We start from the raw sequence: 20,913 nt of genomic DNA on the forward strand, positions 1-20,913 counted from the left end.
TTTTTGGTATTTGGAAATTTTCGTCGCTCTAGTGGAATTTAACTTGTGATAAAAATATGTTTTAGTGTAATGTTTGCTGTTTTTTTGTTGGCCTGGAAACCATTCATTAAACAGCTACTAGATTAAATTTACAGATCTTCTATTGGAGATCATGGAAATAATATACTATCATCAGAGTATACGTAATTTTTTAAAGAATAATGGCATTTTTGGGGCAGTTTTCACTTATTTAAAAAAATCCAAAACGAGGAGGGGAAATTTAGGGTATAGTTGAAAAGCTAAAACACATATATAATATATGATATAGTTGGGAAAAATATATATACATACATACGCTATTTCACAGCTGTATGTGATAAATGTCAGCTAGAAGGCGGGATAATAAACTAGAAGTTCAAAAGAAAAGATCCCTTCACGTTCAGGCGGGAACAATGTTGTCTTCTTTCTGGGGAAAGCTTACCTGAAAAGGTGGAATTGATTGGAATTTTAAAATGAGTGATCAGAATGGTACGGGGAATCCTCAGACCCCAGATAGAGCTAGGCAGTCCCAAAACAGAGAGGACGTGTGTTTGTGTCCTGGTTTAACCCAGGGAGAGCAGAAGCTTGGTGTCGGAACAGCCGTCTCTAGCGATGATGCGTACGGCGCCCAGTGGAGGGCTCAGTCTGCGTGACGTAGAGGCGGGCGGGGAGGGCAGGCAAAGATTTCTTGGCTCCTAAAAAGATGCAGGAAGCAGAGGAGTCTAATTCGAGGATGAGGAAAACGCAGAGTAACGCATTGGACATATGTGGGGCTACACTGCATCTGCCGTGGTCTCAGCATCTCGGGTATAAAGGCCAAGGCCCAACGACCACAGGGTCCATTACAATTCACTGGTGGCCATCAGAGGCCAGGAGGCGGTGGAAAATCTGAGCTTTCTTTACCCAGACACGTAAGCCTCCCATTACTCCAATCATTAGAAGGGCTGCGGGAAGAAAGAGAGGGAGAAATGGAACTATTTCTTTGCATCGTGAGCTTCGTGGCTATAAACCCCATGTTGGCCAGACACAATTACACGATGATTCATTCGTTCAACAGCGTCTGTTGAACTAGGATTTTGGAACGCTGACATCATCTAATGCTAGCCACCATGGTAAGTTCTCGGAAGCATAAGCGTTAATAAAAAAGTGACCGACTCTATCCTCAAGCTAATAAGAGAGACAAGTATATAAACAAATCGTTGCATTATGGAATAATATGGACTTTCAGTGATGTGATGATATAGAGGAAGGCACAACCACAGCATTTCTGTGGGGTGTGTAGGAAAACCTCACTGTAGAGAAGATACGGAGTCGGCTTTTTTTTTAGGAGTTGAACAGATAATGAGACATTTTACCAGCCAGAAGACACACAAAAAAGTAAAAGTATAGATATTTATCACCACGTAGAGCATTAAAAAACAAAAATGGTTTACAGTGGATGGAGGTAGACTCTTGCTGTGGAAAATAATATCAGAGAGGTAGGCACAAACTAAGGTTATGGAATTTCTTGTATATCTAAAGAGTTCACCCTGTGTTTTTTGTGTTTGCTCTTGGTTTTTAATTAAGGAGACTGTACAAATTTTTAAGCAATTGCTACATTGTCACGTTTATGTTAGATTATCTATTATTTTTAATTACTCATGACTTGTTTTTAATTACCACCTAATCACCCTGTTTGTGAGGAAGGGACTCCCACCCTTTGGTTATGAGATAGCTAGATACATGAACCCAATACTAGACAGATGGGATCAACAGCAGTTTATTTATCAAGCCTACTCCTAGCCTGGGGAGCGGAGAATCACACACCACACTGGGCCAGGATTGCTTTCAGGAAGAGGGTGAACAAGCAGAGGCTGTGGGCGGCAGCCTTTGTAGAATCAAGACTGTGAGGTTCCCCCTTGGTTCTGGTGGAAGGATGTGATTGGCTTGTGCAATACTTCCACGGGTTGGCAGAGAACTGAAATCCCTACAGAGAAAAGCAAAAAGGGTACCTGGTCCTCCTGATAAGAACAGTGGTTTGAGTAGGGGGCCTTATTCACTGACGCAGAGCGCGGAGGAGAACTTGCAGTTCGACCAAAGTCCTCCGGTTCCACCAGGTGTCAAAAGCAAGGTATTTAGCCTTGCTTTTAGGTCTCATAACAGATGGCCCTATTTAACTAACTTTAATGATTAGATAAAATTGAACGACTATCAGACAGTGCTATTTTTAGATGGAATGTTCCAAAATTCTAGCATATTACTTAGAAAGATAGCGCGTAGTACATACTCAATAAATGTTCCCTTTTCTTTAAATTTTATAACAACACTCGATCTCCCTTTTTTTTTTACACCGGTCCTACTCTACTTTGTCTTGTGATTGTGCTCAAGTTATTTCCGTCTCTAGGGCGTGCAGAGATAAGCTCCTGGAGAGCTTACCGTGTAGGAGTATGCTAATGGAGTATAAGCTTCTTAAGAGAAGAGGAAGTGCTGTATATATCTGAGGATTCCCTCCACCGCTAGCTAAGTGCTCTGTACATGGTAGTCACTCAGTCAATTTATTGAATTGCACTTCAATCAAGTGATTTTACCAAACAAGAAGTAGCAGAGCCAAATCTCTTGACACCAACCCCATCTTTTTTCAACTCTTTCAACTCCATTAGGTTGCTCATATTAGAGATTTGAATCTTATTGCAGGATTAAAGAAGTTGTTTTGTTTTGGGAGATCACATCGTCTCTAGCAAAGAATTTCAAAAACTATGTTTTAATCGCTTGAATAGGCCTCTTTAGTAGAATATGAAATGAAATAAACACGTACAAAGTTAAATACTAAATCACAATAGATTTTTAACCCGAGGAACCTAAGAAGTTGATTAGCCCATGTATAGCCTTAAATCACGAGTCTTCTCTTCCCCATTGTAAGAAAATATTACCATATACTCATCGCTCTTAGATAGTCCCTAATATATCTCCCTCACGTTATTCAATATAAGATTGATTCAGTGGGAGACACACGGACCTATTTCCGGAAACCGATTTGGTCGGTCTAAGGTAGGGTCTAGGCACACATCTGTATCTAGCTCCAGGACAGACTTCACTGATTTCAGAGCTGTCCATCCAAAAGCCTCCAGAGCATTTCTACCTTCTGCCCCACAGACATCTATAACACATACAAGACGTCTTGAACTCATTTGTTTTCTTCCACACATGCCCCTTCGCTGTATTTCCAGTCCAGGAAGTCACTATCACATCATCCAACCACCTAAGCTACCCAAGCAGGAAACCATGGAGACACACTTGATTTCTCCCATTTCTTCGCTCCACTCTCACCAGGGTCAATCAGGATCAAGTCTCATGCATGTTCACTCCAGCATCTCTCAAAGTTCCCCAAGTTCTTTATCTTTACTACTAATGGCTTAGTTTATGTTCACCATCACTTTCATGATCAAACAATTCTTTTATTCAGCTTTAATCCTTGACGCCATCCTCCATAAGGGTCCTAGAGAATTTAGAAAATTTTTCTGGAAATTCAAACCTGAGTATGTTACTTATTTTTGAGAACTCTCAATGACCACTTTTTACCTAACGAATCAATCATGAGGCCTTCAGTTTCTACCTTTTCCACTAATCCTTTCTTTTGGGTTCCCTGTTCCATAGTTCTACATACATCCTAAGCTCCCATCATGAAGAAATATCTTGAATTCCTGGAAACGCCTCTGTAGTTCCATATTTTTTCATGTTGCTTCCTCCACTAAGTATGTCCTCCCCCAGTCACCATGTGAAGGGAGAAGATCTCGTGATCAGAAATCTAGACTGTTCCTTGCTAGTTGTGTATCATTTCACTTCTCTAATTCCTATTTTACTCTTACATGATATGGGGTAATAAAAGGACCTAGAACAAACATTAACTATAAAATGCTTTCTAAGGTTAAACAGAATATGGTGTCCCTGTTTCTCCAAGGTTGAGCTAGGCATGACTTTTGTGTAAACATTCTTTCCAAATAAATACACAAGCATCAGATTTAAAAAAAAAAAAAAAAGAACTGTATCTTGGGAAAACATACTGATGTATTTTTTATATTTGAAGAAAGTGGAAACTGAGCAAAAGCAGAGGTGGCTGTAGACAGCAAACATAATGATTGTACGGGGGCAAGAGTTGAGCCTCAGACACAAGCTGCTCTCTTACCACACTAGTGGTACAGATATCTGACAGCTGCTGCCACCTATTACCGTCTTTGTCCAAGCATCTTGTAGTTTCTGCTTCACTTGATGGCACGAGGTTGGGGAGGGGTGGGTGTGGGTGAACAACACTGTGGTTACTGGAAGCCTTCAGAAGGACATCTACTATCTTAAGTAAGTTTCCCCAAGGGTCTGTTGGCTGTTTTCCTAAATTACCCACACAGCACTGACCCCCAGGCAAGGCCTGCATCGTACAGATTAATAGTGTCTCTTTGTGGTCATGAGTCTGAGGAAAATGTGGACCAACTTATCAATATCATTGTTTGGTAAGTTGGTGATCTATGCCTATTCTTGTTGAAATCCCCAGAAGGCTCTGTCATTGGTTACAAAGAAAAAAGATGTCTATGTGACCAGCCTAGACTCCATTTGGTCTGGTTCTGAGGTACAAAATGCACATATTGGGTATTCCTAGTCAGAAAGAAAAAGTACATTTTTTTCTTTCAGTATTTTAATTCCAGTTAGTTAACATATAATGTATTATTAGTTTCAAGGGTAGAGGTTCATGATTCATCAGTTGCATGTAACACCCGGTGCTCATCACACCCCATGTCACCTAGTTACCTCATCCCCCCCACCCATCAGCAACCCTCAGTTTGTTCCCGTAGTTAAGAGTCTTTCAAGGTTTACCTCCTCTGTTTTTTTTATTATTAAAGATTTTATGTATTTATTCATGAGAAACACACAGAGAGAGGTAGAGACAGAGGCAGAGGGAGAAGCAGGCTCCCTGCAGAGAGCCCAATCTGGGACTGGATCCTAGGACCCTGGGATCTGTCCCTGAGCCAAAGGCAGATGCTCAACTGCTGAGCCACCCAGGCATCCCTCCCTCTCTGTTTTCATCTTATTTTTTCCCTCCCTTCCCCTATCCCTTCATCTGTTTTATTTCTTAAATTCCACATGTGAGTAAGATCATATGGTGTTTGTTTTTCTCTGACTGACATTTCACTTAGCAAAATACACTCTAGCTCCATACAGGTCATTGCAAATGGCTAGAGTTCATTCTTTTCAATGGTTAAGTAATATTCCACTCTGTGTGTGTGTGTGTGTGTGTGTGTATCACATCTTGTTGATCCCTTCATCTGGGTGGCTTTTTCCATATTTGGGTTATTATGGATAGTGCTGCTATAAATATTAGGGTGCATGTGCCCCTTTGATCACTGTTTTTGTATTCTTTGGATAAATACCAAGTAGTGCAGTTGCTGGGTCATAGTGTAGTTCTACGTTTAACTTTTTAAGAATCGTCCATACTGTTTTCCACAGTGGCTGCACTGGTTTGCATTCCCACCAACAGTGTAAGGGGAACCTTTTCTCCACATCCTCTACAATATCTATTATTTCCAGAGTTGGTCATTTTCCCCATTCTCACTGGTGTGAGGTGGTATCTCATTATGGTTTTTATTTGTGTTTCCCTGTTGGCAAGTGATGGAGAGCATTTTCTCATGTGCTTGTTGGCCATGTCTATGTCTTCTTTAGAGAAATGTCTGTTCATGTCTTCTGCCCATTTCTTAACTGGGTTTTTTATTTTTTGGGTGTTGAGTTTGATAAGTTCTTTATAGATTTTGGATACTAGCCCTTCATCTGATGTGCCATTTGCAAATATCTTCTTTCATTCTGTAGGTTGTCTCTTAGTTTTATTGTTTGTTTCCTTCACTGTGTAGAAGATTTTTATCCTGATAAAGCCCCAACATGGAATAAAATAAGGCATATTTAAAAGTGAATGAATATCACAAGAGTCAAAGACCTAACTAGAAAAGTTAAACAAAATTAAAGAAAATGTAGAAGATATCTTTATGAACTAGGAATACAGGAGAGCTTCTGTAAACGTGGAAATAATATTGGTGTAATAAATATTAAGGTTAGACGAGGTTAATATAAAACAGAAAACTGTAAGGATATAACGAAGTCTACACCAATAAAAAGATTTTACATCTAAATACATAAGAAACTTATGTAAATTGATCAGAAAAAGAAGGGAAATCAGATATAGGTTTAAACCTACTGGTAGTCATAACACTAACATGCTATTTTATACCTACCAGCTTGGCAAAACACAGAGTACCAAAAATTCTGAATGTTGGGAACTATGTGGAGAAATGGGAAGCCCCTGTATGGCTAGTGGGACTATACTTGGGTATAATTTCAGGAATAATAACCTGGCAGTACTCAGAGAACCTATGATCCAGCTAGCCCGTTCCTGCATTTGTATCACAGAGAAATGTCCACACATGTCCATGAAGGTAGCGAGCAAGGATAACCATCCATTTACTTGCACAGTTGTGAGTCTGAGGCAATGGTGCCCATCTCTAGAGCAGTGTATAATAACACGTGACGGATACACACGGTGGTACACGAGGTAGCAACTTGGAACAGAGGATCAGATACATACATGTAGTGACACGGGTGGATGAAAACACATGCGTGGAAATGTAAAAAAGAGAATGAATGTTATGGTGCTATGCCATTAGCGTAAATTAAAAACAAATATACACTTAAATACTACATATTTATCAGAATTCAAACATGTTCCAGGGTATATATCAAACATATGTAAAGTATGAGAATAAGAGGCCAGAATAAGAGAATAATAGTAAAACAAGAGGAATCTAGCAAGGATATATATTGGTGAAATAAAGTGCCTAATATATATTTAACTGAACTTTTTGCACATCGGGTTTAAAAAAATAACATGGAATCCTGAATGCTGCCGTAATGTAGAGTTTGACGGAATCCTCTTACACTCTGAAAGCTTTGTTTAATTGGGGATATTTTTTTTAAAGATTTATTTATTTATTTATTTATTTATTTATTTATTTATTTATGATAGACAGAGAGAGAGAGAGAGGCAGAGACACAGGCAGAGGGAGAAGCAGGCTCCATGCACCGGGAGCCCGACGTGGGACTCGATCCCGGGACTCCAGGATCACGCGCTGGGCCAAAGGCAGGCGCTAAACCGCTGAGCCACCCAGGGATCCCCAAATCGGGGATAATTATATAGTGCTGTTTCAAAGTTCAACCAATGAGCTCATTAATTAATGCACATGAAAGAAATTAAGGTGTTGATACACTTCCTAATTTTATTTAAATTAAAATATGTAATAGAAAATTTCGTGAATGATTTTAGTGCTGAATACTAGCAAACATTATTAATACGCTAGAATTAATTACCAGATAGTTTAGCATCCAAACTGGGAAACTTTTGTGAATATAGGGAAACATAAAAATAACAAAGCATATACTCTCCACCAGGTTTATTCACCTACTAATTACTCAATGTTATTATATTGGTGGATAGAAGTATTGATTCTTTTTTTTTTTTTTCTATAAATGATGATTCTATTCACAAACCATTTTCAGGGACTTCCATTTCTATCCTTGATAAACTAGTGATGGCTGGATTTACCCTCTCGTCTTAAGCAATTTTAAGATGGACAAAATACATGAAACAAAGGATGTAAGATCCTGGACAATAGGCAGGCAGGAGAGGGCTCCCGGAGAGGAGGAAACAGATGAGGTAAGTCAACAATTGTCCCAGCTCACTACCCGCAGGGCTTCCCGGGAGGGGAATCCAAACCCGAGGCTGGCAGTCTAGCTTAGCTGGAAAGACAGAGCTGAGAGTTTGGAGGCGTGGGGCCAAGGAAATGGAATTTGCAGCTCTCCATTCATCAAATAATTGGATTAAACATTTCCAGTAGATTTTGGACAGAATGCAAGAAAAATTTAGAGGACTCATTTTAGAAAAGTTTGAGAGCATTATAACATGCTACAGGGGATTTACAGGGCCAGTCGTCAAAGGTCAGCATTTCAAAAATCTAGCTGATGATGGGCAGCTAAGGAGAAAACATGTCCTGCCATCCTGACATATTTTTCTTATTCGGCATTAACCTTGTCACAAGAAGTTCATACGTCAGTTACTGAATTATGCGAATCTAAAAATGAGTGTATTTCAGCAGCTATCGGTTGTGGCTGATACAGTATAAATGCTTCAGACGCAACTATGAGTTGGGTGTGCATGGCAGTTAGTTTCAAGTATTTCTGCTCCATGAATTTCCTAGTGTAATGCAGCGTTGTGTTTACTATGACTTTATTCTCCACAAATATTCTAGTTTTATCATGTCAAAAAAATGTAATTTGTTCTTCAGTGCAGAATTTTTTGCTTACTTTCTGGTGCCAGTCATGATGGCATCAGTGATGTCCCTTTCAAATAAAGGAAATTTTAGAAGCATTTCATTGGTTTCATAAGTTGAATTAAAAAGTTAAACCACTGCAGGGTGCCTGGCTGGCTCAGTCAGAAAAGCATGCAACTCTTCATCTCGGGGTTGTAAGTTCAAGCCCCTTGTGGGATGCGGTTACTTAATTAAAACTCTAAAAAAAAAAAAAAAAAAATCATACCATTGGAATTAATTTACTTGACTTCCCACTTGAAGCATCTGATGTCACTGATGTAAAACAGCCTTTATTTAAGTGTTTGAAAAGTCCTGACAAGGGTCAACATATTAATTGCATTTGTTTTACTTTTCATACATGTTTAAAAATAATGTAAATCAGAAATGAGTGAAATGAATTAAAAGACTCATGTGATCCTCGATGAAAAGTTCTTCATAGTCTTCCTAAAATAACTGCCCACTCCCACTTTTGAGGTAGATGGGGGATGTATCTGAAGCCTATTTTTATTTTTCCGTGCTATCACTACGATTTCCAATGGTTAGATAATAAACATCATCAATTTTTTTTGAGGGCATTGCTGTCAAAAGGGTTTATTGCAAAATACAAGAGCCTAACCCCAAAATACAGCATTGCATTTACTATATGATATATATTATAAAATATCACAAATAAATACCATTACACCCTGCATAATAAAAGGCTAAACCACTGTAGCAAAGCATTCAGACCACTTTTATTCTACACAACGACTGTCCAGGCTCCATTTCCTCCAATTACTTCGGCCACATCCGATTTAGAGTTTCCAGGGCTTCCCAGTAATGCTGCGGATGAGCAGCTGGTAGGCCTCAAACACTAAAGCAGAGGCTGTGCCCCCACAGCTCCCTCGCCACGTGGCCACAGGAGGCAGAAGAAGCTTTGAATATTTTTTCCCTACCGCTCTGCCCTGCAAGGAGTTACCTGCTCCTTGTTGCTTACCCCCAATGCACTTTTATTTTGTTACAGAGTCATCCATGTTGTCCTTGGGGAAAAAAAAAAAAAAAGGTGATCGTTAGATTTTTCTGGAAAGAGATGGGAAAAGTATTCTTTTGATTTAAGGCCAAGCTGAACTGAGAATTCTGCTCACTGCACAGCAGAACCTGGAAGTATAAAGCAAAGGCCTATCCAATCTACCCCAGTTTGTTTTAATGCAACTATTAACGTTGATGCTTCATTTTAAAGATAGTTAACCCCGCTAAATAAGAAAATAGAAAGGATAAATACCCCCCCCAAAAGCAAAATAGAAAGGATAAAGGTAAATAAATAACCTCCACCCCAATGCGAAAATAGAAAGGATACCAGGACAATGGGAATATATGAGAATTGTCCTGGATGACCCATGTCAGGAGGGTACCCCGACTAGAATGGTAGACCCCATACCAGTGCGACTGATTGCTTTTGCTCTTATTATTTCTACTTGTATTTCTTAAACATCGATGGCTAACCTTGTGCCAACAGTGTAAGAAACACTGTCCGTCATTATGCCATAATACATACAACAAACCCATTAGGGTCACCTAAATGACGTAGCTAGTTCCTTGTAGAATTGGGATTTTTTTTTTTTTACCCCACTTTAAGATCAAAGTCTGTACTGTTAGGGTGGATTAGGTTTCGTTCACGTATTATATATTTTATAAAGCCTTCCCTGGAAGTCTCCTATTGTGATTGTCTGTTGCTGCCTAACAAACCACCAATAACTTAGTGGCATAAAACAACCACAATTTTATTATGCTTCTGGATTCTGTAAGTCAGAAATTTCTCTTTTTTTTAGATTTTATTTATTTATTTATTTATTTATTTACAGAGAAAGAGCGAGTTAGGGAGCAGAGGGGGAGAGGGAGAGAGCATCTTAAGCAGGCTCCACGCCCAGCACAGAGCCCGACGCGGGGCTCCATCTCATGACTCTGAGATCATGACCTGAGCAGAAATCAAGAGCCAGATGCTTAACCGACTGACCCAGGCAGGTACCTCATGTTTTATTTTACTTTTCAAAATAAATTTTATTTTACTGCGGTAAGAGCATTTAAAATGAGACCTACCTTCTTCACAAAATTGTTAGGTGTACGGTACAGTTCTGTGAATCATGCGTTCCGATGTTGTACGGCAGCCTCTAGGGCTTGTTCACCCTACTTAACTGAACCCTTGATTACTGACCGCCCAGATCCTCCTCCTGGCGGCCCGTGGTGACCACCATTCCACCCTTCGATCCTGTGAATCTGACTGGCTTAGATGTCTCATGTCAGTGGAATCCTGCAGTGCACGTCCTTTGGTCACTGGCTTGTGGCACTTACCATAATATCCCCTGGGCCTGTCCTTGTCACGTATGGCGGAATACTCTGCCAGGGCGCACAAGGCACAGGTGGCTTGTGTCCGATGAAGACTGCGGCTTCATCCAGAGAGATAGATACAAGGGGCTTGGGCTGGATCATCCGACGGCTTGGGGTGGGACTGGAGGAGCCCATGGCAGGGTTTAGAAGGAAACCCAAGGCCTGCATATGGCCTCCCCAAGGGCCTTCGTCTTCTCACTAAATGGCTGTTGGGTTCTGAGAGGAAGTGTAACAAGGGAGCATCCAGAGACATTGCAAAAGAACCAGGAGGAAGCCTCCGGGGTTTTCAAGACTAGTCTTCGTTCCCACCGTACTCTGTGCGTCAAAGCAGGCACACACCGGCCCGGATGCAAGGGGACAGGTATCGACCCCACCTCCCAAAGGGAAGAATATCAGAGAACAGGAAGCTATATTTTAAGTGACTACAGTCCCTTTCTCCCCCCACCCCAACACCGATAGACTTGACCACTCCTTTGTACCCCTGGGACCTTGTACACACAACTGCCTCATCACCAGGACTGGTGTAGCACTTACTTGTTTATACTAGACTCTCTCTCCTGGGCTTGAGGTTTCTTAAGGAACAGGTCTCCTTTAGCCCCAGAACTTGGCACAAGTGCATGGTACGTAGTAGTTGCTCAATAAACGTGTGTTAAAAAATTGGTTGATGGATGGATTGGTTAAAACAAACAAACCAAAACATATACTTCCTCCCGTTTCCAACTCTAGTTAGATTTTGTGCATTAAGATATCAGTTGCCTCCATTCTTCCTCTTTTCCAGAAGGATGTCCTAACAGCTCCCTTAGTGAGGAGCATGGGGACAAGTAATGCAATTTCCTGTCAGAGATTTCTTTATCTGAAGGTGAAAACCATGTGGTGGGCTAGGTATAGGCCTCCAAAGAAGGTGCTCACGTCTCCTTTCTCCTTCCTTCCTTCCAGGCAAAGAACAACTAAGGCCTCCATATTTCTCTCCAAATCCCCTTTGGTCTCTGATTCAGAGGCATGACAGGGACCTAACAAACCCCCTTATGACCCAAGCATCTGGCCCTAGAAAATGTGGCTTTTTGCTCAGCTGCACTTGGTCGTGTGGCTTCCCCTAGGAAAGCATTTAGTAAACCTCCCAGCCTTCCTGTCCTCCACTTTTTAGGTTTCTGTACCACTGCAGGATCTAAACTGTTCAAAATTCCATGGTTTCCACTGAATTTTAAGAGTTGATGATTCTGCAAGCCATCTGTAGGGGAAAATACAGTAGTTACATTAATGAAATGATAGTCTTTATTCCATATGTTCTATCTTGACATTTTTTCTGATTTATGAAATGTTTTTGTTTGACAATACTTTGATATTTTATTTTTTTTCTTATTAATACAGTATTTATTTGTCTTCCCTCTGTCAAACCCTGAGCCAACCACTTTCCCCAGGCTGCCTGGGTAGGTATAGGAAAAAGAACATGCAGCGCAGACAAAACATGGGAGAAAGACCTATGGGAGGTGGAGAGGGCTCCGTCACATGGCGAAGAGGATGAGAAAGGCCACCATCAGGCAAGAGCCCCATGGCCTCTGAGAGGGCAAAGTCCAGAATGGCGTAGGAGAACAGCTTTTGCTTCAGAGAGGGATTCCTGGCATAACCAAGGATGAGGCTCCCAAACACAGTCCCAGTTCCAGCCCCAGAGCCAGCCACCCCACAGTGGCAGCCCCAGCCCCAGTGAACGTGGCTGCTGGGTCAATGTCCCTAGAAGTGGCGCTGGTTCGGAAGCTGCGGCTAGGAGTGAGGTCGGGGGGTGTGGGGCTGCCAAGCTGCTGAGGCTCTGATCCGTCAGTGTCTCCGGTGGTTTTAGCACCACTGCAGACGGTGACCTGGCTGGGCAGCTGGGAGGGGATCCTGACCAAGAAGGGGGTGGAGACGAGCTTTGCACAGGTGCACATTTTCAGGGGATGAGAGGCTGTAGCAGAACTGCTCCCAGTGTGGAGACGACAGAGAGGGGCCTGTAGTTTAGATTTTCTTTCCCTCATTAAAAAAAATAATAATAAAATAAAAATAAAAATAAAAAAGTAGTGTCAAAAGTAGAACCAATGTCTTCCTGGATTAAAACCGTATACTCATTTGGTGTCATTCAACCGCTCAACAAGCTGAATTTTCTGGATCAATAGAATATGCCTAATTTTTTTTATTTTTGAAGATTTTATTTATTTATTCGTGAGAGACACAGAGAGAGGCAGAGACACAGGCAGAGGGAGAAGCAGGCTCCCTGCGGGGATCCCAATGCGGGACTCAATCCCAGGACCCTGGGATCAGGACCTGAGCTGAAGGCAGATGCTCAACCACTGAGCCACCCAGGCGTCCCAGAACATGCCTAAATTTAATTAGATTGTTGTTGAGTTGAATATCTTATAAGAGTTTTAGGATATAAAATAGATTGTTGAGCAACATTCCTGCTGCCAGAGAGAATATCTCTTAGTGGTTCCTCCAGGAGCTACCTTCCTCAGCTATGGAGGCCCCTCATCTGATTCACTTCCCCCCACGAAGGCTCCCAAGAAGACTATAATGGGCCTGAAGGCAGCTGGGTCTAGGAATGTGCTCCCGTGGCTGTACATAAAATTTGCAAAAGTTAAAATTTTACCTTCAATTTAAGTTTAATAGAACCATCTGTTTTTACTGTGACCTCCTCTCTACCCTTACTCGCCTTCCTGCTCAAGATGCTGGAGAGGCTGTGTATTTTCTAGGTCCAACTAAGCAGAGGTTGAGTTGAGAGTAGGCCATTTTAAGCACAACTTGCAAATGCATTCTAGAATGTTTTAGTAAATCTGATTATAAACGACAAATGCTCAATTTTCTTATATATGAGGAGTAACTTCCTTACACATCTTTAAATTTAAGTTATTTATTTAAATTATATAAATGAGAAAAAATTAAATTAATAAAATATAAAGGAAAGACCGTGTATGATCGATTATATAATGGTGAAATAAATAATAATTAATCTGTCATTGAAAAATGAATTGAACCAAAAATTCAGATTGTACCAAAAACAGTTAATTCATTAAGAAAATTATATATTTATAAGAAAAGTAATGAACAGAGTCTTGGATGATACGGATAATGAAAAGGAGCAAATTATATGAACACATTGAGAAAATATTTAAAATTCTTCCTTGCCTGACATGAAATATTGATATCAATGAATGTATATATATGTAAAATCACCTGTAGGGCTTTTTAAAATACAGATTGCTGGGTCCCACCCGCAGAGATTCTGAATCTGCAGATCTGGGGCAGTGGAGGGGGCTGGGATAATTTGCATTTCTAATTAGTTCCTAATAATGCTGATGCTGTTGAATCAGGGGCCACAGAGAACCACTGATATATTTTAGGTAATTATCTTAGTTTCTTCCTTTTTTCTTTTTGCCTTTATTGTAACAAACTTAGCAGCCTGCTCCACACTTAAAAAAAAAAAAAAAAAAAAACACAAGTGTTTACCAATAAATATCATCTTACCAAAATAGTGATAATATTCTGATCATTTCTGTTTATTTACTCTTTGCTTTCTTGTACAGAAATCCTTGTTATTAGAATATGTTTACCACCACATGTTGTGCTATACCAATTAATTTCTGACCTCAATGCATATATATTTGAATTCTGAACAATACAGATGAAACATTATGCCCCTGATCAACATTCCCAGGAATTTGTATAAAACATTTAACATGTTTTGGTTCAATAGATAAAACCGAACCTGAAAGTCGCTGCATAACGAAAAAGTGTGCTGTGTTCAGTAGGGTCAAAATGGTCATATGATTGAGTATGACTACTATGATTATGAAAGGGGTATTTATATTTTATGAAATTGAGGTTTCGGTTAACTGTTCCAGAGAACCCACAGGAATGATTGACTTTGGGACATTCAAGTCATCTTTACTTAGTTGGGAAGGTGATAATTGATTCTAGATTACTTGGCACTTGTAACTGTCCTTGGCAAGTTTCAGGTTCTTCCAGATGTTGGGTACTGCTTCCAGAACATTTGTGAACAGCTCCTTGTGGGCTGTGTGTCTCTCTATCGCTGCAAGAAAACAAACTTTGTGTTTCATTTCACGGAAAAGTGACTCCTCGGGCATTATTGTCTTATGGAGTACATGTCTTACTCTCTGATGGGGACAGAAACCAATTTGATCTGTGCAGTGATTGATGTTGTTGACTTAGAGCCAGAACTATACTGATGTCCCAACACTAGACCTTCAGAAAAATGAAACAAAACAAAATAAACCTCCAAACTATAATCTAAGCAGGTAAGTCTTCCATGGCAGGCTAATTTCCTGTTGTCCATCTTTAAGGTTTACGTATGAAATACAACATAGAGGTTTTCATATGTTTTACAAGGGAAGATGAGAAATATTTAGTGACTCCTGGAAAAACCAGTCAGTGCCACTTACAACAAAGTAACTTATCGAAATAATACTGAATTTGATCATTGCTTCTGAAAAGGACTTTTAAGAAGCAAGTGTGGGACTTCCACTTCTTAGAAGATGAAGTGTACACATATCCCTCATGCTAAAAACAAGGGAAACTCCTATTCACTAGTTGTAAAACATAAGAAAATCCTGAAAGGTTGAGAGAAGGCAGACCAGAGGGAACCTCGGGACACAAAGAACAAAATGGTGATGAGTTCCTTGGGGGTATTTCTGTTTCCTGGGTTGTTCTTGTTTTTTTTTTTGTTGTTGTTGTTTTTTGGTCTTTTTTTTTGGTGGGGAGGGAGTGCCTCATATATCCCTGGACTTACAGGTAAAGAAGCTAGTTACCTGAAAATGCCAATAGGTTCAGACTAATAAATAAATAACAACCAGAAGCATATTCTTTCCAGCCAAAAGACCAGAAAGGAATATCCTAGAAAGACATAAATTTTTAGACAATAACCATTTGATTTCAGTCATACATCAAAGAAAAAACTTTAACTCCATCACCATTCATGCTGACAAAGGCCAAGAGGGGAGCCTAGACTTGTACTCACACCTCACAGTGATGAAGTGCCTCCTTCTTTGAAGATCTTGTGGTTCCAGAAAGTAAGAAAATCTACAACAACAGGAAGGAAAAAAAAACACACTGATGGAGGGATGTGAGGGGGGCAAAGGAGTCAACTGAAAGAGCTCCCAGTAACCATAATGGGAAAGATTTGAGGAACAAAATAAATGTTTAAAAAAAAAAAACATTGAATTGTAACCCAAAATATAAAATAAGTACACTGAGTCCAAACTGATATGCATAAGTGATTGAATAAATTAATAAATGGGGATGAAGAGGAAAATTTCCCACATAGAAGAATTCCATATGATTTATGTTGATACTTGACCCTCAAGGAAGGAGCATACTCTTCACTCTTTAAGTGTGAGCTGCACACAGTGATTTGCTCCTGAAGAGTATAATATGAAAAGGGGATAAAAAATATAAAACTTTACAGTTCAGAGGCCCCAGGGTGGCTCAGCGGTTGAGCTTCTGCCTTCGGCTCAGGTCATGATCCCAGGATCCCGGGATGGAGTCCCACATCAGGTCCCTGCAGGGAGCCTGCTTCTCCCTCTGCCTGTGTCTCTGTGTCTCTCATGAATAAATAAAATCTTTAAAAATAGAAAAAAAAAAAAAAAACCTTTACAGTGCAGAAAGTTCACAAATACAAACTTAGCCAGGTGATCAAGGTCAACATCAATAGAAATAAATTGCATTGTACCCTCGATATGTACCTTGATACGATGTGGTGAAAATGGTACTTTACCTTTGTGGTTTTCCTCCCCCAAACACAACCCCAGTCTAATCACGAGAAAATCCTCAGGCAGATTCCAATAGACACCTGTCCTGCAAAAACACCTGGCCAGTACTTCTCAACAACTGTCAAGGTCGTCAACACAGGCGAAATCTGAGCAGCTGTTACAGCCAAGAGGAGCCCAAGGAGAAATGATGGCTTAATGTAACAGGTGTTCTCACTGGGATCCTTGGGGAGAAGTAGGACGTTAGGTAAAAACTGAGGAAATCTTAGTTAATGAACGGTAGCAGACACACCACACTAACGTAGAATAGGAGCAATCGGGGAAGCTAGGTGCACAGGACGTGGTGCTCGTGTGTTATCTCCTTAAATATAAAGTATTCTGTAAAATAAAGACTATTATTTTAAAAGTGAGAAGGGAGCTGACCTAATTAATAGTCAAATCTAGAGTCCCTAATGGTAACTTCTAGCAAAACACATTTAAGGTCTGCGTGGTAAATGCCCATCCCTGTCGCACCTGCGGGAATAAGCAGACCAAATATAATTAGGCTGAGATCACTAGGGTTGACTTTGGTGCAGACTAACTAGCATCCGGTTTACAGAGAGGCAGCAGAACTAGTTTTTCCACAACGGACACGGAAGTCAATTAAATCTCAGCAAACACAAGCCAGGGTTTGCGTATCCGTCAGTTACCTGCAGTTTACAGAAAGGTACAAAATGGTCCACAGACAACAAGCGGGCCAGAGTCTTATGACCCAGAAAGGCGTGCAAAGTTTTCTACTGAGATGAAGTTTGTCTTTACGGTCACCAACCTCTGGTCAGAGATAGTGTCTAAAAAGAAAAGATGATTCTTGTTCAAAATAATGGTGATCTCGGCCCGACTGCAGTGTTCAGGGAGCTCGGCTCGTCACTGCTCCCGGGAGGCCCAGTGTCCGTCGGGGGCGCACGGTGACCCCCGGCCCGCAGGTGCCGCATCCTGGAGTGGGCCCCGCTCTCCTGGCTGCGTGTGCAGGCGGGGAGCCCGGCAGCCGTGCTCGTGGCCGTCACGAGATGGCGCCAGAAACACCTAGAATCCCGCAGCCACATCCTCCACCACTCCTTTGGTTCAGCATTTCCTAAAATCGTAGGATTTTTCATTTCTGAGGGAAAGACTTTTTAAAATGATTTTGCACATTTTGCATACCTCGACAAATGCTTTTCTCTCAGTGTTAAAAAAAAAAAACCCACAGAACCCCCCTTGGAAATTGTGTTCTTGGTTTTTTCTTGCACCTGTGTAAGCTCTGACACTGGTTTTTCAGCCCTGGTTTCCTGTCTTTGCCCGTGAACCCTTTACGATGATTAGTCCACTCGGTTGCACTTTGCCAAGCTGCTAGGGCTGCGCTTGCAGGACCTTAAAAGCTAATTTTTTCAGAAGGTATAAACGTCCACAAGAAAATTAGAAATAGTGGTTGATGGAAGGTAAATGCCTTACCTCGAGTCAGATAAACAAGCTAATGGTCACGCTGAACTCGGCGTTTCAGCCGACATCATCAGGAAGCATTAAATTATAGTTTTTCTGACTCTGAGATGTCCTGCATGAAGCAAACAGTGGAAGTGGGTTGGAAAATTATGGCCTCAGACAAATAGAGTGGAATCCTTCATTTTGCTTATGTTGGAAAAGTTTCTAATTTTCCAAACTGCTGACCTGCCATTAAGCAGTTGTTTGTCGGTATATAACTGCCACCAGCCCACAGGACAGACTTTTTTCCCTGGGCATTTGTTTTTTAATTGAAGTATCAAAGTGATGGATCAAGGGAGCGTGAAGGACTCTGGTGCAGCCAGCAGGATGGGGCCGAGAGGCGCGGACGGAGGAGAGGCGCTCAGAGAGGCCTCCACAGCCAAGCCCGGAAGGCTGTTCACGAAGACAGCAGAAAACGCCTCTTGAAGATAATTACACCGGATGATCTCTCATAGCTGACCCCAGGGATTTTTGCGGTGCCTTAAAGCCAAGTTCTTTGGACACAATGATCTTTCTATTTGTTTTGCACAGAGTTGTTCTGCAAAATGTTTTCTGATCAAATAAATCCAATAATCAAAACCATATTTTTGCTTTCAATCGAAGATTTTTGGTTTGATTCTACTGCTCGTTTATATTTAATTAATGATCTGAATGCTAGTTTGTGCAAAGGATATTCAGAACAGTGAAGGTTTTTTTTTTTTTTAACAGGTTGTACACAATAAGTTTGACTTCTAACACTTTTTTTTTAAGATTTTTATTTATTCATTCATGAGAGATGCACAGAGACAGAGAGGCAGAGACACAGGCAGAGGGAGAAGCAGGCTCCAAGCAGGGAGCCCGATGTGGGACTCGATCTCAGGATCCCGGGGTCACAGCCTGGGCCGAAGGCAGGTGCTAAACCGCTGGGCCACCCAGGGATCCCCGAGACTTCTAGAAAAAATCTGCCATTTTTGGAACAATAAGGCAAATGAATGGACATCTTTTGGGATACTTAATGGGTCTAATATGTACCATGTAGAAAGCAGAGATATGTATTTGTCTCGAGTGAGTTCTCGATTCAGAGATGGTTTACTGATTTCTGAAGAATTAGCTCTGAAGGTTTATCAGATACTCTGGATAGAGGCTCTAGATGGAGCCTCAAACTCTATCAGTTACCAGATGTGTGATCTTGAGCTGGATATTAACTCCTAGGAGCCTTGATTCTGCGTCTCTAAAATAAGGATGATAACTTACGCAGGTCATTAAAAGGATTAAGTGAATTTAGATGTGTAGCCCAGATGGGCTCTTACTGTTGAGTCCCCTCAACACCCCTACCCAGGGTAATGAGTTGTTTTTTAAAATGGGCAGACAAGGGACGCCGGGGTGGCTCAGCAATTGAGCGTCTGTCTTTGGCTCAGGGCGTGACCCCAGAGTACCTGGGGTCAAGTCCCACATCGGGCTCCCTGCATGGAGCCTGCTTCTCCCTCTGCCTCTCTCTGGGTCTCTCGTGAATAAATACATAAAATCCTTAAACAAATAAAAAAAAAATAAAATGGGCAGACATGCACTGCATCAACCGTATTTAAAAATAACACAACAGTCTATTTTGTCAATGGGTAGATTCATTATAACATTGTAAAAATTATATTCACAAATTTAACAATGTGAATTTCTTTAAAAACATGTAACTTCCTGCTACCCGTATTTCAAAAGCAGAAATTATGCAAACCGACTGTATCAGTATCTCTCAGAGTCTTATCTGAGGCCGATGTAAGTGCATAGCATTTTGCCTTTATTTCTTTTACTTGTCCGGAAAGTGAAAAGGACAAGAAAGTGCGACTGGCACTGGCATCCGTTCCCTCATGCCATGCAGGGAACCCCCGCAGTGTGGCGTGAGAAGAAATGAACAATGAGATTATTTCATTCAGGCTCTTGCAACAGGGAAAGCCCCCCAGATGAGATGAGCGCGTCCTAGAAGGGACATGTTACAGGTGAGGAGAATTACAGTGAAGACTGGTTTGCAATAAGGGCAACAGTTGATCATTAGCTGAACAGGAAATGTTTGTCTGGCTAGTTTCAGGAGGACAAACAGTTCTAATCTTAGCTAATCACTTATGAGACAAAGAACAGGAAGCTGAGTACCAGCTAAAGGGGAAGCACGTGTCTGACTTTATCAGCAGGCTTAGGGAAGAGGGAAAGGTCTTGTCACAGGCAACCAAGGGAGTCATGTTTGAGGCTTATTAGAGTCATGAGAAAGAGTGGATAGCAAATCTTACGTAAGTCACTTAGGGAGGGTGAATCTTTTTGGTAAATTGTTTTTCTAGAACAAAAATGATGAAGGATTTTAGAAAACAAAAAATTGCGGAGAGTTCTCAACCATCACTGTTTGCTAGAAGCTCAAGGCTCCGTCCGGTGAAATTAAACAGTTGTCAGTCCCCCCTCCTTTCTTTGTTCAAGACAAACGAATATCGTTAATTGTTGTACAACTCAGAGGTGACCATAAAGCTCCTGAGTAAGGTGAACCAGAAATGAGGAAATACCGTTGGGAGGACTCTTGCTAGAGCTGTACTTGCAAAATTAATTGGATCATTCCTTGAAAGGTAGTGTGGCACATGTCAGTTCTTTTAGAATTGTGGAGACCAGTCGTCTTAAAAGAGGGATGCCTTAAATGAAAAATGGAAATATTGACATAATAAATAAATAAATAAATAAATAAATAAATAAATAAATAAATAAAATAAAAAAAATTAAAAAAAGAAATATTGACATAAAAGGTTAAAGTGAAGAAAGAGGAGTTAAATTCTGAGAATATTCGGTCCAGTGGATACCAAGAGTTGGCAGATAGAAATCTTTTGATTATGCATCACTGCTCATGGAGGTTAGGATGTCAGTGCTCTTGGTGATAAGGTCCAGTCTTGGCTGCTTGTCACATA

General features: G+C 40.8%; 1 long non-coding RNA gene across 1 annotated transcript; it reads left to right on the top strand.

Annotated features, from left to right (window-relative positions):
* The first annotated feature begins 7,471 nt into the window (after positions 1-7,471).
* LOC144288485 (uncharacterized) lies at positions 7,472-10,397 on the top strand. The gene is made up of 2 exons (XR_013356345.1): positions 7,472-7,741; positions 10,235-10,397. It is a non-coding gene; the product is annotated as an uncharacterized LOC144288485 (long non-coding RNA).
* Positions 10,398-20,913: the final 10,516 nt, after the last annotated feature.

The sequence above is a fragment of the Canis aureus genome, chromosome 18 (assembly GCF_053574225.1).
Source record: "Canis aureus isolate CA01 chromosome 18, VMU_Caureus_v.1.0, whole genome shotgun sequence".
NCBI lineage: Eukaryota > Metazoa > Chordata > Mammalia > Carnivora > Canidae > Canis > Canis aureus.